The sequence below is a fragment of the Panthera uncia genome, chromosome B4 (genome assembly GCF_023721935.1).
Source record: "Panthera uncia isolate 11264 chromosome B4, Puncia_PCG_1.0, whole genome shotgun sequence".
NCBI lineage: Eukaryota > Metazoa > Chordata > Mammalia > Carnivora > Felidae > Panthera > Panthera uncia.
In genome coordinates this window covers 111900346-111919808 of record NC_064809.1, presented here as the reverse complement: position 1 = coordinate 111919808, position 19463 = coordinate 111900346, and the positions used below count along the sequence as shown (strand labels likewise).

At 41.4% G+C, this 19463-nt stretch overlaps 1 long non-coding RNA gene across 2 annotated transcripts; it reads right to left on the bottom strand.

Annotated features, from left to right (window-relative positions):
• Nucleotides 1–1038: 1038 nt before the first annotated feature.
• Nucleotides 1039–11464, bottom strand: LOC125919416 (uncharacterized). 2 transcript variants are annotated; one of them, XR_007456771.1, is made up of 5 exons: nt 11137–11464; nt 9571–9641; nt 3284–3327; nt 2107–2347; nt 1039–1197 (listed from the first exon to the last, which is right to left on the bottom strand). It is a non-coding gene; the product is annotated as an uncharacterized LOC125919416 (long non-coding RNA). The 2 variants fall into 2 exon arrangements; XR_007456772.1 differs by lacking the exon at nt 3284–3327.
• Between the last annotated feature and the right edge of the window lie 7999 nt (nt 11465–19463).

Here is a 19463-nt window from a genome sequence, read left to right as displayed (position 1 = left end):
TAACTGCTATTATCATGTTAAAGGGTGAGAGTGAGTAGTAAATGAGATATTGCTGAGAAAGCATTTAGCACTGTTTCTGGAGCATAGTGACTTCTCAATTAATGTTAGCTATTGTCTAAGCCCAGTGAAGAAGAAATTCTCTGTCTTTCAGAAAACCTAACATTAACCACAGTTTTTTAGCCTGTCCTGATAGATAGATAGTTAGATAGATAGAAAGAAGATAGATAGACAGGTAGATCATAGATGAACTCCTCCAGGAAACCTGAAGAATAAAATTCCATAAGAACCCTTCTTGGAACCCTGGAGCCTGGAGCTAAGGCATTGTCTCCTACCAACCACTTTTTCTTTTTTTTTTTGCCCCCTGGCTTCCTCTCCTCTGCTACTTTCCCAGCCAGGCCACTATGTGTTGAGTTTCCAGTTCCTCTCAACATGCTGCTTCCTCCCCACTAGATGGTGGGGAACCCTCTCCTCCAAGGCACTGTTGGTGACAGTGGGGCTAAGTGATATGTCTTGGGAGTAGGACATGGGTGTAAAGCCTGGGGTAATTCCTTTCTCACTGCATTATGGGGCTGATTCTGTTCACCTTCTCATCCTCACCAAGCAGAAGGCTCACACTTTGTAATCTCTCAGTGACCTCAATAGTTCCCAAATTACATTTGGCCTCTAGAAAGATGAACACATTGTACCTTCTCTGTGGGACTCATTATTTCCATTCTGGAGACTGTCATTTATGAAATTCTGCCTTTCTTTCATTTTTTATTTACACTGAGCAAAGCTAAGAATATTGTAATTGTGATGTTTTGAAAATACTTGTCACAAACCAAAGCCAAATGCTGATTAATGTTAAGTGTTTTGAAGAACCAAGCTTTTGGCTCATTAACTGGACTTGAATGGCATTACCCATCAGCTTCAAGTTCTGATAATTGCTCATCACAGATTGGTGCTAATTTAGTAATAATGGTGCTGACCGATTTGTATGTTTTCCCCACATTGAACATATACACACAGAAAGCCTAGGGTGAATGCCAGAGCCTGAGTTAGAAGACCTGGTCCCAGATTTGCCACAGTACCACGTTGGGAAAATCGGCTAACTTTTCTCAGTCTCTATTACCTTAAGTAAAATAAGGAGGTTGATGAGATGATCTTCCATATCCTTCTTCACCAAGTTTCTATGGTGTCAGTGTTTTGTAGTTTGGTCTTGAGTTGCAAAATAAACACATATTCATTTCAGGAAAGGCACAAACATTGAGAAAAACTGATACACATGGAATATGAGCAAAGATGTCATTTTACTTCCTTTCTTCTCTGCATCTTTTCTATATTAAGAGGGGAAGAAATGTTCCCTGTTGGGCTTGCAGGATAAGCCCTTAATCAAATGTTACATACCATCTGTTTGAGACAGTATTTGGTAAGTCAAACTTAAGTAGCTATAATCACTGTGGAATCTGAAACTGTTTCCTGTTATCCTGTCTATTTTCTGAAGCAGACAGGAGGTAGTCAGGCTTCTTAAGCTGGCACAAAACAGTAATATTCCAAGGAAGAAAGACACTTATTTTGAGGCCCATACTTTGAAAGTGCTTATTGAATTTGTCTTTCCATCTCTCTCTAGATATTTTCCCATTATTTACACTGCTTCTCCTCCTCCCCCTCTGTATCAATGTTATCTATGCCCTCATTATGGCTTATTGTCTTCCTCTCTATTCTATTTCTTGGCATAAGCCTTGGGGATTTTGACATACATGTTGATAATTCTTACCCTGGCATTAGAAGAGGACCAGGCCCAGAGATATCAATGCTGGCTCAAGGTCATGTTGCTGGTTCACACCAGAGGATGATAGATGGTCATGAAGATTAATTCAGACAATACATATTAAGGGCCTTATGGAGTATGGGCCCACGAGATGCCCCCCAACAGGTGTTAGAATCAAGGAAGTACAGAGCTTAGTATGGCTGCCTGTTCTGCTGTCTATAACTATTAGCCCTGGTGATTTATTTTTTGAGTTTAAAGACTATGAAAATAATTTCAAAGCTGCCCTAGTTTTCCTTCCAAAACATTTTCTTAAAGGTCCCCTTTCTCTTCTACTGTCTGGGTAACATGTAACACACCACATTTTTCAATTTGAAAGGCTGGAGTCATTCTCTGGAGCCATCAGCCGATTCCCGCAGGTTGCAGAGGTGGTGACAGCCAAGCAAATGGTGGAGATCATCTTGAGCTCACCACTGGTCCAAGTCCATGGGGTTGGATTACTTGGATATGGGCACCCCCATATATGAAATGCCTTCCTGGATATTAAGTGTCATGTAAACACAGCTCCTTCACTGCTGCCCCGTGAGTGTCTGTTGTCACCTGTCAGAAAGCAATGCCGCTTTTTACTGGATGTGGAGACAGGACACCACATATTCCTGGAGCCTTTGAACTTCTTAAGTTCTGATCCTGGACAGCAGTGGTGCTACAATAGCTGTAATTACCAAAGAACACTGATGGGAGAATGGGGGATTGTTGATAAAGGCTTGGGGTCTTTGGAGGTAGAGATTGCCCAAAGGTCTTGCCCAAAGGATAGAGCCTGATGGTCTGGTCTTCTGCACAAGTGCTTCTGTGTGTATGGGGAGAGCTACCCTCTATGCTAGTGCCTGCTCCAAGGCTGTGTCACTTCTACTTAAAAACCAGCTTACAAGGGGGATGCTAGTAAGACATGCTAACCCTCCCTTCAAAGATGAGAACGCTGAAGTCAAGGATCTAGCCCAAGGTCACCCTGCAAAGTCTTATTGGAGGAAGACATGGAATCTGAGCCTCCACTTGGGATCTAGATCTCATTGCTATTGCAGCGTGCTGTGGCCGAAGTTACATGGTGAGGCATTTAAACCTGAGAGCCAAGTTCTGGGTTTAGGTTACGCCTTTCTATTCTTTAACTTGGCCTCCTGCTGCTGGGTCAGAGCAGCTCCTTGTTCTAACCTGTTGGTGTTTCCTTAGACTGAAGAGAGTTACCATACTTCCTGGTCCTGACCTCCAGTAGGAAAGGGTGGGACCTATACCAACACGTGGATCATACTCAAATGAAGTGATTGCTCTAAACTGTGAGAGCAGGGAGTTGAAGTCTTTGTCTTTGAATCCTATCAAGCAGAACTGGTCTTTAATGCATGATTTGCAATAATGGGGGTGATTCAGACAACCGTCCCCTCTCATGGGACCCTGCTAGGGAGGCAGCAAGAGGCTAGGACCTAAACTTTGAGGGCAGGGTGTACTGATTCAAGTCCAGACTCTGTTGTTTTCTGGCTGTGTTACCTTGAGCAAGTAGCTTAATCTCTCTGTAGCTCAATTCCCAGGGTCTGTAAAATGGGTAAAAGAATTCCTTAGGATGACATCTTTACAAAGTCCCTGTTACATAAAGAATATTCAGGAAATATTGGTTTCTTCACTCCTCCTCAGCCCACACACATGTTGAATCCAGTAGTTGTATTTTGAAGATCACATTAAAAGAATAAATGTTATGCTTCGTAAGCTAAGTGGCTCAAGAGCTAGCAAAAATTAGGTGTTTGATGTTAGTAGCCATGCGACAAACCAAGTATAGATTTCCTGTTAAATAGGCTTGAAATACATTAATGAGAGAATATTTATGCTCCTTGGATGGAAGGACAGTACAATATTTGTGCCACTGGTGTCTTCATAGGCTGTGTGTTGCAAATAAATGGAACTCTCATTCTTCTTACACTACTGGGGTATTTGATCCCAAAGTGGGGAGCGGGGGGGACTCTTTATGTGAAAACATATGACTGCATGTCATACCCTGCAATTTTAGTTACTGATAACTGAAAGTGAAGTACAGCTTTTTACATAGGAGTTTTATGATAAAGGATTAAGAAATAAAAAAATAATTAACCACAGGACAGATTTTTCCTTTTAAATGTAATCAGTTTGAAATGATGACTGCAATACTTTTTTTAAATATTGAGATCATTGCATTTGACATTTCTCTTTTGTTCCCTCGCCAAATCAAAAAGCAGATCTGTCCTCCCCACTTTGTGGACCACAGTTATATTTAATTAAAATCCCTCTATTTGTACTACACAAAGATTGGCAGTGGTCAAGAGAGGCAGATACTAAGCTATGTGGCTAGTCTTGCCCTCAAAGAATTTACACTCTGGTCAATCTTCAGATGGGTAATAGCAGCCTCCCCGACCCCCTCCAAAACCCTGCCAGAATAACCAAAGGGAAGTAGGCTATTCTCTCTCTCTGTCTAAATGAGAAGCCAGCTAATGTTCAACCTAAAGTAGAATCCTAGATTATTGAAACTAACAAGTTTTTGGGGGCACCTAGGTGGCTCAGTTGGTTGAGAGACCGACTTCGGCTCAGGTCATGATCTCATGGTTTGTAAGTTCGAGCCCTGCATCGGGCTTTGTGCTGACAGCTCAGAGCCTGGAGCCTGCTTCTGATTCTGTGTCTCCCTCTCTCTCTGCCCCTCCCTCACTCATGCTCTGTCTCTCTCTGTCTCAGAAATAAATAAACATTAAAAAAATTTAAAAAAAAAGAATATAACAAGTTTTTTCTCCCAAAAGTCAGAAAAAGAAATAAAGGTGTTAATCATTATTATTTTTAAGGTTGTACATTAAGGAAAAGTAGCTTAAATTCTAAATGATTATATGTATTTCAAGTAGAAAATCTAGTAAATTTTCATTTCTTTATCTACTGGAAAAGTAGGATGCCTCTTGTAGGCTATGACATTCCAAGTTCTCATTTGTATACTGGTAGGCACAATGCCCTTGTAGTTCTGTATGTGCAAGGTGATAGTGTGCCCATCAGTTGTGTTGATGAGTATATTAAACATCATCTGGGTTTATACAAGTAACAGGCATTCATTCCAGCCATGCTTCCAGCTTATGTTAACAAAGTGTTTCATAAGATAGGAAAAGGATGTTCCTAATGTGCTGTCAACAGGGCATGAACTCCCAAGTTGTATTTTTTTTATTTATTTACATATTCATTCAATTGTTCATTTATTCACTCATTCAACCAAGATGTATGTAATACTATGTTCCAAGTCCTATACTACATGCTGAACTTCAGAGATCATGTGATCCCATGGCCATCTTAGATGAACTAACAGTTTCCTTGACCTGTGGTGCATAGATTTTCAGTGGGTCTGAGGTTGGACTTTAGGGGATCAAGAAATCCCTTGAAATTAAATGCAATCATTAGTCTAAATTTTTGTATGTAAATTTTTCTGAGACAACAACCCAAATCTTCCATCAGATTATCAAAAGAATCAAGATCCCAAAAGGTTAAGGAGCATCTGGCCTGGAAGGGAAGAAAACTCAGCCCTGGCTTCAAAAGACAGCCATTCAGAAGACTGTAACCCTGCCTGGAGCCCAGGTAGCACTTCAAACATGTTCCCCACTCTGGTGCTCCACCATCAATGTGTCTCTAGCTCCGAGTCTCTCTCTTCTTGCTCCTAAGTTACTCTTTCCTTATATCTTCACTTTGAATTTCTGATAAGGGGCATTTGATCAGCCCTGTAAATTCCCATTGTTTCTGGTGGGGGCAGAGCCTTCTTGCCAGGACACCTTAAAGCTTTTTGGCTGCCCATTGACTGCTTTTGGGTCAAGCACCAATCTAGCTCTAATCAGTTATGCCAGATTGAGGGGAAGTGTCACTGGGAACAGATCCTGGCCGCTGCTCTTGTTTACGAATCCTCCTGGGAGAGACTGTAGGCGAGGATGTTTCCTGAGAAGTTACATACAGATGGGACAGTCCCCACTCTCGAGTATGGATGGATGGATTTAGGAAAATAAATTGGACTAAGCTATCCACTAACTTGCCAGATCCCTCTCAGGACAGGTTAGTCAGATAACTGGTCGTATGTAGAACTGTTATTTGCCTATTTAGAACCTGAAACTTTGGCCTTATTAGTCTTAGCTCAACCCAACTAACTGGTAATTGTGATTATGAAAAGCACAGACACTAGCACAAAGTGTCTTTATTTCTGGGCCGCCATAAACTCTTACTTGTCCCAAGTGTCAGGTACCAGGAATCTAGAGACAAGTAAGACTTGCAACCTGTGCCTGTGGAGATCACATAGGAATAGAAGTTATATTGTTTGATATAAATAGCTGAATCGACATGGCAATGGGCTGGGGGCCAGGAGGCCAGAGTTCTGGTGCCCAACTTTGCCACTTACTGGTTGCATAAGCTTGGCTCCATTATTTGAGGGCTCTGAACCATATTTATTTTAAAATGGGGATAGTAAAACCCACTCTGCTTGGCTCTGTGGCTGTCAGAGGGACTAAATAAGATAATACATATGAAAATACTTTATTTTAAATTGCTAAAGCAAAACAAGGCTTTAAAAAATTACTGCTTTAGTTTTGGGTATTATTGGCAGAACCGAACCATTCATTACTGGCGCCATGTTAGTTCCTATCATTAAATACATTCTTTGTCCTCTCAAGGTCTTTGTGAATAAGTTGAAAAGAAATCTGATCACGCTGGAAACATGCGTATTTTAGTGGTATGCATTTGGTTTCAAAGAACATCTGATAAAGGCTTTAAAAGTTTAAAAGTACAAACTGAATATTAAAAGCACCAGTTAAAAGTTAATGAAGCAAGGCCCATCAGGTAAGAGAACCCATTTACTGAGGGTGAGACAGTGCCTCTGTCTTTTGCAAGAATTTTCTCTCAGAACTATGGTAGAAATTTCCAAAGGAATTGATTGGCATAGTGCCTAAAGTCTTATTAAAGCTACACAAGACTTTCAACCATGGGCACCCAACATTTCAGACTGATTATGATTTTAAGTGATTTATCCATGGTGAGTAAAGTATATGACCAAAAGTTCCTTTTCTGATTTCAGTCTGGTAGGATGAGTCTATGAGTTGCTCACTCACATAGTAAAGTAATAAGGGCTTTCTTCTGAGGTCTTTTGATTCTCTGCATGTCTCTAGTACTGTCTGGGCCATTAAAGGCTTGAATTGTTTATGTTCTTGAGTATTACTGAACTCTCTGTCTCCAGGCTCCCCAGTAGGAGTGTAAGATCCTTGGAAACAGGAACTGTGTTATATTCCTAAAAATGCCTATACGAATGTAATGAATATCACATTGAGAAAGCAAAAGCCATATCGAGCAGAACTCTGAAGAGGTGATAGTTATCTATTTTTGCCCTTTCTGAGTTCCAGAGTCTTATTGATAACAGTCAGGTATGGTTTGCTGGATCAGGTGTCTATATGTAGCACTTAAAATGGTTCCTTAGACTTGGCTTTCATGAAACCAACAAAAGGATATGTTAAAAATGACTAAGTCTGCCCATTGAAGTGAAGATCACATATAGTTTACTAATCATATTTAGAAGCAAGGAACTAAAAAATACCTATAGTGGTGTTCACCCCTTAAGTAAGAAACTGGCAGACATGTTCAACCACCATCATGGTTTAAAAAGTTGGGCTCTAGAGTCAAGAAGGCTTGAGTTTGAATCTTAGGTCCACCACTAATTAGCTGTGACCTTGATCAACTTACTTAATTCTTCTAAGACTGTTTTGCCCTCAGCAAATGGGGATGATGATAATACGTCCTTGATAGGGGCTGTTGGGATGATTAGATGAGGTGATCTATGTTAAAGTACTCCGTGGATGGGGCGCCTGCGTGGCTCGGTCGGTTAAGCATCCGACTTCGGCTCAGGTCATGATCTCACGGTCCGTGAGTTCGAGCCCCGCGTCAGGCTCTGTGCTGACCGCTCAGAGCCTGGAGCCTGTTTCAGATTCTGTTTCTCCCTCTCTCTCTGCCCCTCCCCTGTTCATGCTCTGTCTCTCTCTGTCTCAAAAATAAATAAACGTTAAAAAAAAAAATACTTTATAAAGTACTCCGTGGAGTGCCTGGCACATAAGGCATGACCAAGGCCTGGTAGCCATCCCCATTAGCCAAAAGCCAGAACTTTTGCACTGCTCCAGGCTGCAGCCCATTCCGTGTGCCTCTAACTATCCTTATCTCAAGGTCTTCTGCTCTTGCTTCTTGCTTTATGAGTCACCACAAATTGTTCTTCTCTTTGTCTTTGAACCCTGGGAATGGCTGCATGATGAAGGTTCCTGCCCGTATTCTGAGAGTCAGGCCTGTCTCATCTAGTGGCTGTATGCAGGGTTAGTGTGAGTGTGCAAGCCGTAGTGATTGGAGGAGGGCTTAAACCCCTGTAGGCCAAAAGGAGTCACTTTTCACTGGGGATGTAAACTGAAAACAGATTTCCCGTCATCTCAGGGCTCATGATGCATAGCACCATTAAATAGCCCAGCAGCAGAGGCTCTGGACATTATAGTTTAATCACTTCATGCCCAAAGCCATATGGCAGAAGGCAACTGGATACTGAAAGTGCTCCATTAAACGACTGCCTTTTAATTTAACAATCATTAGCAGCACATAGATACTGACTTCAAGTATGGGCTTAGGGGTGAAATCTGGAATGCTCTTTGAAGCTCTTTACTTTGGAGGTAGACCTCTGTTTCAATTGACATCTTAGCGTGCTTTTGGCATTAAGGATCATTTACTTCATAAAAACAGTGGTTTCTTATTGGGCTAGTGTGCCAGTGCTGCAGCTGGATGTCAGAATCCCACTGTGGGCTCTGAGGTGAGTGCCAGATCTGGCTAGTTTGGCCAGGGAGGATGTTAAGAGAGGGAATGTGAGTCATCCTAGGTTAGCTTATAATGGAGTAAGACAGCTCTGCTGTGGGAAGAGCCTTGTCCCCAGGAACATGGTATCTTACCTACAGCTGCTGAACTAGAGGAATGTGGAACTCTCTTTTTATGAATTGATGTGTGTTCTTTGCTGAGGTTCCAGACTTCTCCCAGTCTCCCTCAGCTTTCTTTCCAAGCACTGTTGGCACACTGAGGGCTTCTCAATTCAGGTCAAGGAATCACAGTTACATCTTGTCCACTAGGTTAGTGTTACAAATGTGTCAGCTAATCAGAACCCTCAAGCTTGGAGGATTGATGATGGTCTCTGAGAATTTTAACATAGTTTAAAATTTTAATACAGTTTGTAATGTTGCCAGATGGTTCCCAAATGGTCTCAATAAACTGAAAGTCCCTTGAGAGTGGGGACTGCCTGGTGGGTGTGTGTCTGCCCCATCTAGCCAATGTCTGACCCACAATACATGCCTTATGAATGAGGGAATGGACAGATGAAGCATCTGGAATAGGCTAAGGAAGGTACCATAGTTTACATTTGATGGAAGCAGCAGCATGGAAAGGAAGGAGATGGCTTGCTAGAAGGACAATGAATACCAACAAAACCACATGGAAGGATTAAGGGAAGGTGAGAAGACAGTGAAGCCAACATAAGCATAAGAGTTTGGCAAAACAGAAACTCACAACTAAAGACTGAGAGACAAAGTTCCCTTCTACACAAAAAGTTAAGTCTATTCTTTGTATTAAAGAAATTCTCTAACATCACCGACATTCCTTTCTCCAGTCAAAATGCTTTTGTCTCTGTTTCAAAATAGTCCCATCATTTCTATACTATATTTTAGCACATTTTTATCTTTTTGTGAAGTCAGTGGGCGAGAAAAATGTTCTTTCCAGAGAAAAGTACTCACCTTTCCTCATCAGTTCATTAAAAGCAGGATTTCCAAAGGGTCATATCCAGACCATCCCACAATAGATTGCCCTGGAAGCAGATGAAGGTGTAGGTGAATTCAGGCCCTGAGCCCCACAAGCTGTAAAGTTCCTATAAATATGCCACCACATTCTAATAAAGTCCCTGTGTTTTCCTAGGATTGAGGACAGCATATATTTCCTCTTTGCTTTCAGCAGCTTCTCTAAGAACAGAAGAGGAATTAAGCCTCAATACATTGATGGTGGCTACTGAAGATTTAGTTTCAAACCATCAGTTACTCCCAGGCCCACCTGACAAGTATTAAGTGAAGCCATGATGCAAAGTTATAATTAGAGACTGAAAATGCTGACCAGGAAGCTCACAGGGCCTTTCAAAATGCTCCCAGGAGCTTGCTCAATTTCAAAATGCTATTGGGACAACACAATTAAAGTCAACAATTGGGGGCTGGGGGGTGGGGGTGGGCGGTGACTCTAAGAATTTCAGAGTGGGAGAAGGGAGGTGACCAGAAGTAATATTTATTAGAAACTTGACTGCTCTCCCCCCACCCCTCCCGCATTCCCCCCAGCTTTCCTGTAAGACCATCAATGGAACCACTACAGCATCAGGGGGAAAGACATCCAGATTCTTTCTCTATCGGACCTTTTAGGATGCAGAGTTAAGAAGCTGAATTCTACCCTGAGAAGGAGCAGAAGACTAGTACCCATATGGGAGCTGTTTCATGGTATAAAGAGTTGAAAAGCAGGCCCTAAGCACATGCCTAAATACATGTAGAAAATTTGCTACAACTTAATGAGGTGGTATGGTTTTCTTTTCTGTCACCCTGAATGAGAGGCCTGTGACTTTCAGCACAGTACGTCTCTAATGTAGCACAAATGCTTATAGAGGACAGACTGTGTGCTAGGAATCATAATGGTGTGGGGACACAAAGACTGGCCTTGCCCTCAAGGAATCACAATCTAATGGGAGGAGAAAGACAAGTAAACAGGAACAAAGACTGAGGTGGATGTAAGGTGATTGGGATCTGAGGAAACGGGCAGGTACAGGGAGGTAAAAAGAGATGTTTCTGTTTGTGTAGAAAGTGACTAGCTGTTTGGTGCATCCAAGATGGTGGTGCAGGTTAGGTCAGGAGCTCCTGATCTGGATGGTAAGGTTAAGCAGAGTGTCAGTATATGAAGGTACTGGAAAGAAAACCAGCTTCCCTTTAGTTCAGTGGCGCCCACAAGTGGTAATGACAAAAAGCCAGGAAAGCTTAAATAATTGACTTCTAACATGTACATTTCGCTGACAGAAGTGATGGTGAACAATTTGGTCTGGTTAAGTAAGACATAGGACACCCCCGCCCCGCCCCCTCCCCGCCCCAGCCACCACCACCACATTGCAATGCTGGAGCAGAGAAAAGCCAAAGCCAACATAAAGCTCTTGACTTTACACTCTGGAGTTTACAGTGAGGATCAATTGGCAACAAGATTTTCAAAAGGTTAGCTCTATGATAGCAACACCATCGAAATGAACCTGAAATAATACATGAGTCAAGTGTAGCCCTTACCCTCCCTGCAAGAGACCTGTACAATGCCTTGTCTCCTAATTCTTCATTCAGAGCACAGAGCCAGGATTAGGAGTGCTTTGTATAGACTGTGTTGGGAAGAATGGTGGCGCTCAATGGAGAAAGAGTGCAGTGATCAACTAATGATGTCTGCCAATGGTGTGAGAAGGAGTGGGAGGCAGCATATGAGCTATGGATTTACCAGTCCTGGACTAGTGCAGATGCTTAGACAGCTGTCTGTGATGTAACTATAGCACATAGAGCTAAAACTCATTCGATTGTAACACTTCTGGCATGAGATAATAGTGGTTTTGGTGACATATGTAGAGAATTTTCAGTCTTTACCAATACTTTTCGACTATGACGGACACACTTTGGTAGATGTTAATAGTCTTGAGCTTAGATACACTCCACTGCAGAACAGAGATGATTTATTTGTACTGTTCATATCCTGGAGTATGCATCTTTCAAGACTTTATATTTCCTATCTCCTGGTTTGATACTCAACAAATGCCCTCCTTGTTGCTAATCTGATTTTTTGCTTCTGGAAAAGGAAGGATCCTGGTTAATAGAAACCAACATTATTGTTGTGGGAAAGCTATTTCTCCAGTGAGGATAACAATAGTATCTCTTCGATAATAAGTTCGCATTTGAGATTACATGCCAGTTCATTTTAAGTGTAAATTGAAGAGGGAGTGATTGCTCTTGGGAGTTTGGTTAATTAAGTTTGTCAGTTCGGTTACCCCACCAGGGGACTCCCACCCCAAGAATACTTTCTCCCATAGAGCTCTAACTTCAACATTCATAGAGGTTAGCTGGCTTGCTTGTTGGTGACTGAAAGTTGATCAGTGTTCTCAACAGCTTTTGATAACAAAGCTGGTCACCACCACTCTTAATAGTAGATGATCCTATAGCTGGTGTCAAAGATGATTCAGTTACACTGATATTATATCTTTTTTGATAGCATATTTTTAGTTCATAAAATTTTTGGGGTTAAAGATGTGATTGCAGGAAGAGTCAGGTTTGGGGCAAAGCCAAAATTTTGTTATTAGTAAATTTTCATAGCCCCTCAGAAGCATGTTTATTTTTTTATTTTTAAATGTTCATTTATTTTTGAGAAAGAGAGAGAGCGTGCACACATGTGCTCGCTCTAGTGGGGGAGGGACAGAGAGAGAGAGAAACACAGAATCTGAAGCAGGCTCCAAGCTCTGAGCTGTCAGTACAGAGCCCGACGCAGGGGTCAAACCCACAAACTCTGAGATCATGACATGAGCCAAAGTCAGACACTTAACCAACTGAACCACCTAGGCTCCCCTCAAAAACATTTTTAATGAGTAAACATTATTATTAATGTTAGAGATTAATTACCTTCTGTGTTTAGCAGCATAGTAAATAAAATGAAGCATAAGACAAATACTTCATATTCCAGAGTATATAATCTAGTTGGGTACAGAAAATATGAAGATAATAGTAATAATACTAGGTAGTATATACTTTATTACAATATAATTAAATATGATTGTTGGAGCTTTCAAGAGCCAATTGCTACATTTTCCAAAATTCTGTTCAGCTGGTTACTAAACATAGGCATTATTAAAAAGTAACTTATATAAACTTCTAATAAGCTTATAGAAACTTATAGGAACTTTTCTAATAAAAGAAACTATATTAAAAACAAAGGAGTTAATAGTAAAAGTCCTCACTTCCTAATCATTTTACCACATTTTACTATTTACTCTTGAAGTTATATCTACTATATCTGTACCACTGTGCACCTATTACAACTGTGTTTAGTGACATCCCGTTGATGGCTCGAAATCAGCCATGGTGGGAGTATTTACTCCACCGAAATGGACAAAACCACACTCCCTCCCTCTACCCCCAGCCAGTTGCGAACATCTTCCTGCCCAGCACTGTATGTAAACATTGAATAGGAAGAGTAATACTATCACTAGTCACTGAAGGGTAACTCAGGTTAGGGAGCCGGGGAGGTAAACATTTTAAGTTGGCTTTGAAGCAAACTTATTTTTAGTGGGCCGGGACCACCCTTGGGGACATTTAGAACGAGGACACATCACAGAATGCCCACATGTCCCTTAACGCTTCCATACAGGTGAAATCAGGTTAACATGAATATTAAAAGCCTCTGTGAAGGTGGAACAAAGTAAATTTAAAAAGTAACAGGAAGCCTAAGGGCATGCGTATGGGTGTGTGAGTGTGAGGTACATAGAACAATCTTGCTCACTGTGGCTGAGAGGTCATAAGGCAGTTGAGTAACTAGGGTGATGGCCTGTGAGGAGCTAAAGGCCCTTCCGCGCTGAAGGCCCAGGGACAAGGTGTTCCTTTGATCTTGCTGTATAACAGTAAGAGAAAAAAGAAATTGAAATTTTAAAAATGGGAAAGGTAGGTTAATAGAGAGGGTGTATCTAGGTGGTTCCCAGAAGTGGAGGAGGGACAGTCTTTGAACTAGCACGTAGATCATTGAACTCTTCTACCCCCAATCTTTGAAGACCTCTTAAAAGCCTCCTGGGAGAGAACGGGGACAGTTACAGACTTTTAACCAAAGGAATTTTTTCTTGATGTTAAAAAAGAAAAAAAAAAAAAAAAGCTTAAGAAAAATAAACAGAGAGCAACAATGGCAGAAATAAGGTGACAATGGCAAGCATTAAGGAGTTTGGGAAAGGAAAAAACAAAAAAAGGAGAAAAGCTTAAACTTTTAATAAGTGGCCAAAGTGCAAAGTGTAGGCCGGCGTGAGGCATAGCCCTGAGAGGACCGTCATGGATCATAAGAAGGGGGAGACAGAGGGAGAGGAGGACTCCTAGTACACAGACAAGATCCATTTGCCACTTGGGGCAGGAGCCGATGTCAAGTGAGGAGAGGCTGTCGATTGCACGAGATCCTCATCTGAAGGATACAGATACCATATTTCATCGATGCTGAAGTACCCATTTTCTTACAATTCAACAACTTTGAGATCAGGATGCATCATACAGTCGATGGTATCAAAGTCACTATTGGTCAGTGACAGACATGATGATGGTTGTGGTGGAACATGTGGAAACTTGGCATAGATATTCATATCATGGCCCTGCGTTGCTTAACAAATACATATTTGTATCAAATAAACGTAACATAACAGAAGATGAAGCTCTCTAATAAGTAAACATGGCGTTGAGCTTTGTTGGTGTTTTTTTTTTCCCTCCATGACTCGTTAAATAATGGGATGTCTTATGATCAGTGGTACCTTATATTCAGTGAAGGACCGGTTAATTCATCCAAATTAACTGTTTGTAAATTTGGGTTCCATTTACACACAGTTCAGTCTTTTCACTGAGCACTTCTGTTGAACATGAAATGTGTGAGTTAGATTGATCAAAATGATCACCCAGAAGTCACTATTCTGTGTTCTTAATTGGCCAACCATTTACTAAATTCGGTTGTTCATTTACCATGATGCGTGTCCAAACAGGGACTGTTTTGGCTTGGTACTATTGGATCCTGAAGGTTATAATTACATGTAGATAGGTGAGTTTAAGGGCTTTTTTCTTAGCATCAAAGAATGAAGCCACCCTCTCATCTGTCTTCTTCGTGGCAGCGAATTGCTAGTCACTACATCAGACCAGTGGCCTCCTCCAACATAGGCGGCTGAGAGAAATCACCTGCATTTGGTACCCTCTCCGAAATGGCTCGTCAAGCACAGCGAATGGTATTTATAAAGGTCATCAGAAAGTGAACACTGCGTTTGGGAGATTTGGGACCATCACTTGGAGTGAATTGGGTTTGTGTGGGAGAAGAGTTACAGGTAAAGATGGTGGGTTAGACTACAACTGTGTACGGGGACAGATGGGGACAGGTCAAAATCAATGCACACAGGGCACACTGACATTCACATACAAATCAGCACACAGAGCATCTTTTGTTAAGCAGAATAAGCAGGCTAATGAGGGAATAGGAAGCTGCCAATGATGCAAAATTCTTGGCAACCTTTGTCAAAAATGAGGGCTTCTATTCCAGGTACAAAGTTGGAGGGCACAATCCATTTCACAGCTGGTGGCCTGTTTTATTTTTCAGACAAGATTGGAGAGAGGAGGTGGGAAACCTATCCCCGGATGGCACAGCTGAGACAGAGGTAGGAAGAAGGGGATCCGGCTCATTTATTTCCCTTTCATTAGGCCCCTGAAAAAAATAAAGACTGAGGATTTAATTGCACTGTTTGCTTCTATCTCTAGAAAAGCTGAATTAGTAATTGCATTAACTTGTTACTAAGCTTTGCTCTTATGGGGTAATATAATTCTAACTACTGCTTCCTAATTATAGGGTTTTCATTATTCTGCAAATCCCATTCAGCATGTGTTCCATTTTCACTTTTATGAAGTGCTTCGTGGGAAAATGGGGGCTGTGTCTTTGAAGGACCCAAGCTGAGCTGAAGCTGTGTCTTGCCCAAAGCCATTACCTCCTGTGAAAAGCAGGGCGCCACTGTGATTTTTATCCTCCTTTGATAAATAATGCTGTTGGCAAAGACCATATGCTCTGTCACATGCTGGAGTTTGGTGGCACGGCACAACAGAGGGTAATCACATCAAGTCAGTGATGGTTTTATTGGGTGGTGGTAATGGCAGAAGTAATGATAGTCATTAAAATCCTGCTGCAAATGGCCTTGGGCCTTCAGACCACAGTTAACTCAGGATATGTCAAGGACAGTTCACTCCCAAAAGCTGTCTGCAAGGGATTGCCCATTATTCCCATTGTTTCCAAGGAGAGCTTTGCGTTTGAGAATTACAGATCCAGCAGAAGGCAGAGGTGGACCTTGGATCTTCACCGTCTCTTGCATCTACACTATGATGTTTTTGATACTTCCAGAAGATCTCCCTTAGGGGGGAATCAACATGGAAACATACAAAATGGAGTTCATTCGTGGAAAGGTAGTAGGAAATATCCTTGAGGTATTCCACTCCAGTTCAACAAATACAAATTTTATTATAGCTGGATACATAAAGCAGTGCTAAAAGCTATGAGGGATTTGGAGAATAGAATGGTTACTTTTTTTTTTTTTAATGTTTATTCATTTTATGAGAGAGAGAGAGAGAGAGAGAGAAAGAGAGAGAAAGAGAGACTGAGAGAGAGAGAGGAAGAGGCAGAGAGAAAGGGATACACAGAATGTGAAGCAGGCTCCAGGCTCTGAGCTGTCAGCACAGAGCCCGACATGGGAGGAACCGTGAGATCATGACCTGAAGTCAAAGCCAACACTTAACTGACTGAGCCACCCTGGCGCCCCCTAGAATGGTTACTGTTCTATGGGAACAACTCTCTAGGGAAGCAGGTCTGTATTCACAAGGAACTCTATAATGCAAGGCAGGCTATGATATTATGTATGTGTTATAATATGTGTTATAAGAGAATTGGGCTGATGAGCAGGATGTAAATTGGTTCAGACTACAATGATTTGAGAAGACCTACCTGGGGTATAGAGGAGAAAGATGTGAGTTAAATTTTTCTGCAAATTCCACAAAGGTGACCTTGAACAAAGAATTTAATCTCTCATCTGTCAGTTTCATCATCTTTAAAAGGGGAGGAGCTATCTGAAAGATTATTGATAGGGTAAAGAACACTCAATACATCTCATTGAAAATCTGAGATTTTAACGAAGCCCTGAATTCTCGGTAGGACTGGACAGGCAGAAAAAAGAGGAAAAGAAATTCCAGGTGGAGGGGACTGCATGAATAAGGGCCTGGTAATAGGAAAATGCTTTTCTGGTTGGAGCATAAAGTTTGTGTTGATGTTTGTGTCTGTGTCTGTGCATGCACACGTACACGCGCAGGGGCTATATGTAAATGAGGATAACCTCCCGTCATCCTCTTCACTTAAAACAAAAACAGCCCCCTTAAAATATTGAGAAACCCCAATACAGAAGCAAGTTTTTTCTTAGGTTACATCTGCAGAGATATTTGCACAAAGAAGGAGAAATAGAAATTTTTAGATTTCTTGACTCATAGAGTCATGCTTGAATAATGACTCAGGGGCAAATTGAAAATTTATAGCTGCTACCTTAACTATGGGATGATACTGTTTATAGCAGATAGCCTGAGTGCTGAAAAATACATCTTTCTAGTCTCTGGTTCTAACTGGCAGAATTCTACCTGTAGGAGCACAAACACTTGTAAAAGACCATAGGAAAACAGTAAGATTTAGCATAAAAATTAGACTAAATAGAATTTAATTAATAATATTACCTTACACTTACTTAGTGCTTTATACTTTACATATTACTTTCTTAACTACCTGATTTTAGGCTCACCACTAACCGGAAGAGGAGCATTTCTGATATTACTCTGTTCATTTTCCAGATGGGGAAACTGTGAGAAGTAAATGAGATGATTCATTTTCAGAAATACCAAATTAAAAGCTGTGCTGTCTAGTATGAACAGCTTTTCGAACCCCCACCCCCACCCCCACCCCCCCATGGAGTCCCAAACCCTTAGACACTTGACTTCCTGGCTCTTCTCCCTCCTCTCCCCCCTCCATTTCAAGGGCTTATTTTTTGGGGGGCTTTGCAATGAGCATGCGCCAAAGAGCTGAAGTCTGCGTCACATCAAGGAATGTACATTTGTTCCAATCAGACTACTTTTGGCCTTACGTGGGCACAGGCAACTTCCGGGTAAGGCTGTAACCTCTGTAGTACTCAGCCAATGAGGAATCAGGGGCGGGACTTCACACTAGGAGATAACCTGCAGGTGGTAACTACTGAGTAGGCCTGTCCAGCAGACACCTGCTCTTGCAAGAACATTGGTTAAAGCCTCACTTTACTGCACTGTGCTCCGAGTCTCTGGGTCCCTCCTCTGATTGGGTTGGTGGGCTTATTTCCAACAGAAATCGAGGTTCCAAGAGGTTATGTGACTTGCTGTAGATTTTACACCTGACGGGTACTAGGATTGGAACTTAAAGAGTCCAAAGATTCTTGCTCCAGAGTTCTTTCTAGCACATGTGTTGTCTTAAGAGGATACAGTCAGTCCACTCCTCTTATTTGTTTGTTTACTTATTTATTAATTTTGGGGGAAACAGGCCCAAAGAGTTGAAGTGATGCATTCAGGAATCACATGGTTGATGGCCCTGCTGGACCTCAAACTCGAATTTCTTAATTTCTTGCCCAGTTTTCTTTTCATAACGCAATGCCGCTAGGGTCACAGGTGTCTGTGTCTGTGTCTGTGTGTGCACGCGCCGGCACGTGCAGGGGCTATATGTAAATGAGGATAATCTCCCTTCATCTTCTTCACTTAAAACAAAAAAAGCCCCCTTAAAATATCGAGAAATCCCAAGACAGAGGCAAGTTTTTTCTTAGGTTACGTCTGCAGAGATATTTGCACAAAGAAGGAGGAAGAGACCTTAAACTCAAATTTCTTGTTACCCAGTTTTCTTTTAATAACACAATGCTGCTAGGGTCACAGGTTCAAACTAAAAGAGTTGCAGAATTTTTTCTCATGGTATTGACCCCATAGGATAATGTTGTTGGAAATGTCACGTGATAAAATTCCTATAGGTAATTTCAAGGAAAATAAACTAGAACTAAAATGTATGACACACTATGCATTGAACTCTTTAATTACTTGACATGAATCAACTCCTTTAAATTCTCCCAAATACCCTCCGAGGTCACTGTGGTTATTTTCATTTTATCATTGGGAAAACTGAGGTACAGAGGGGTTAAGTAGTGTGGCCAGGGACACACAACTAGAAAATGACAAGCTAGGATGCAGATCCCAGATTCCGGTAAGGCCCTGGAACCTGACCTGTGGGCACTCAGTTATATACCAATATTTGTATATAATAGCCAGAATATACCAATATTTGGATTTCAAAACTGAAATGAAGTCACAGCTTAGGAAACCCTTTTAACAAACTGAGTAAATTAATAATGCAAAAGCAGTATAGGGCAAATGTTCAGAACAATTAAGCATACAAAAAAATGTTAATTATATATCATTTTATCTAGTCACTTGCTGAGTACATCTACTACTTGGTTCTTAAATGCACAGCAGGTTTGGAAATTATATGCCACTTCATTTCTTTAAATAGTCGATGCATTGCATTTTTGTTCATTCAGATCAGCATTTCTGTTATTAGTCTGAACCTGAGTAGTCCCTCCTATCTTTAGAACACTACTCCAGGGTTCAGTGGAGAGAGCAGAGGGAAGCACTAGTGAGCACTGTCTTTAGAGTCAGACAGGCATCCGGCCATGTTATCTTCTGTTCCTTAGGACGGATCAGATCTCAGCCACTGTCTGTGGATTCTATAGCTAGCACAAACACTCAGGAATTCCTCTGGGCTTTGCATG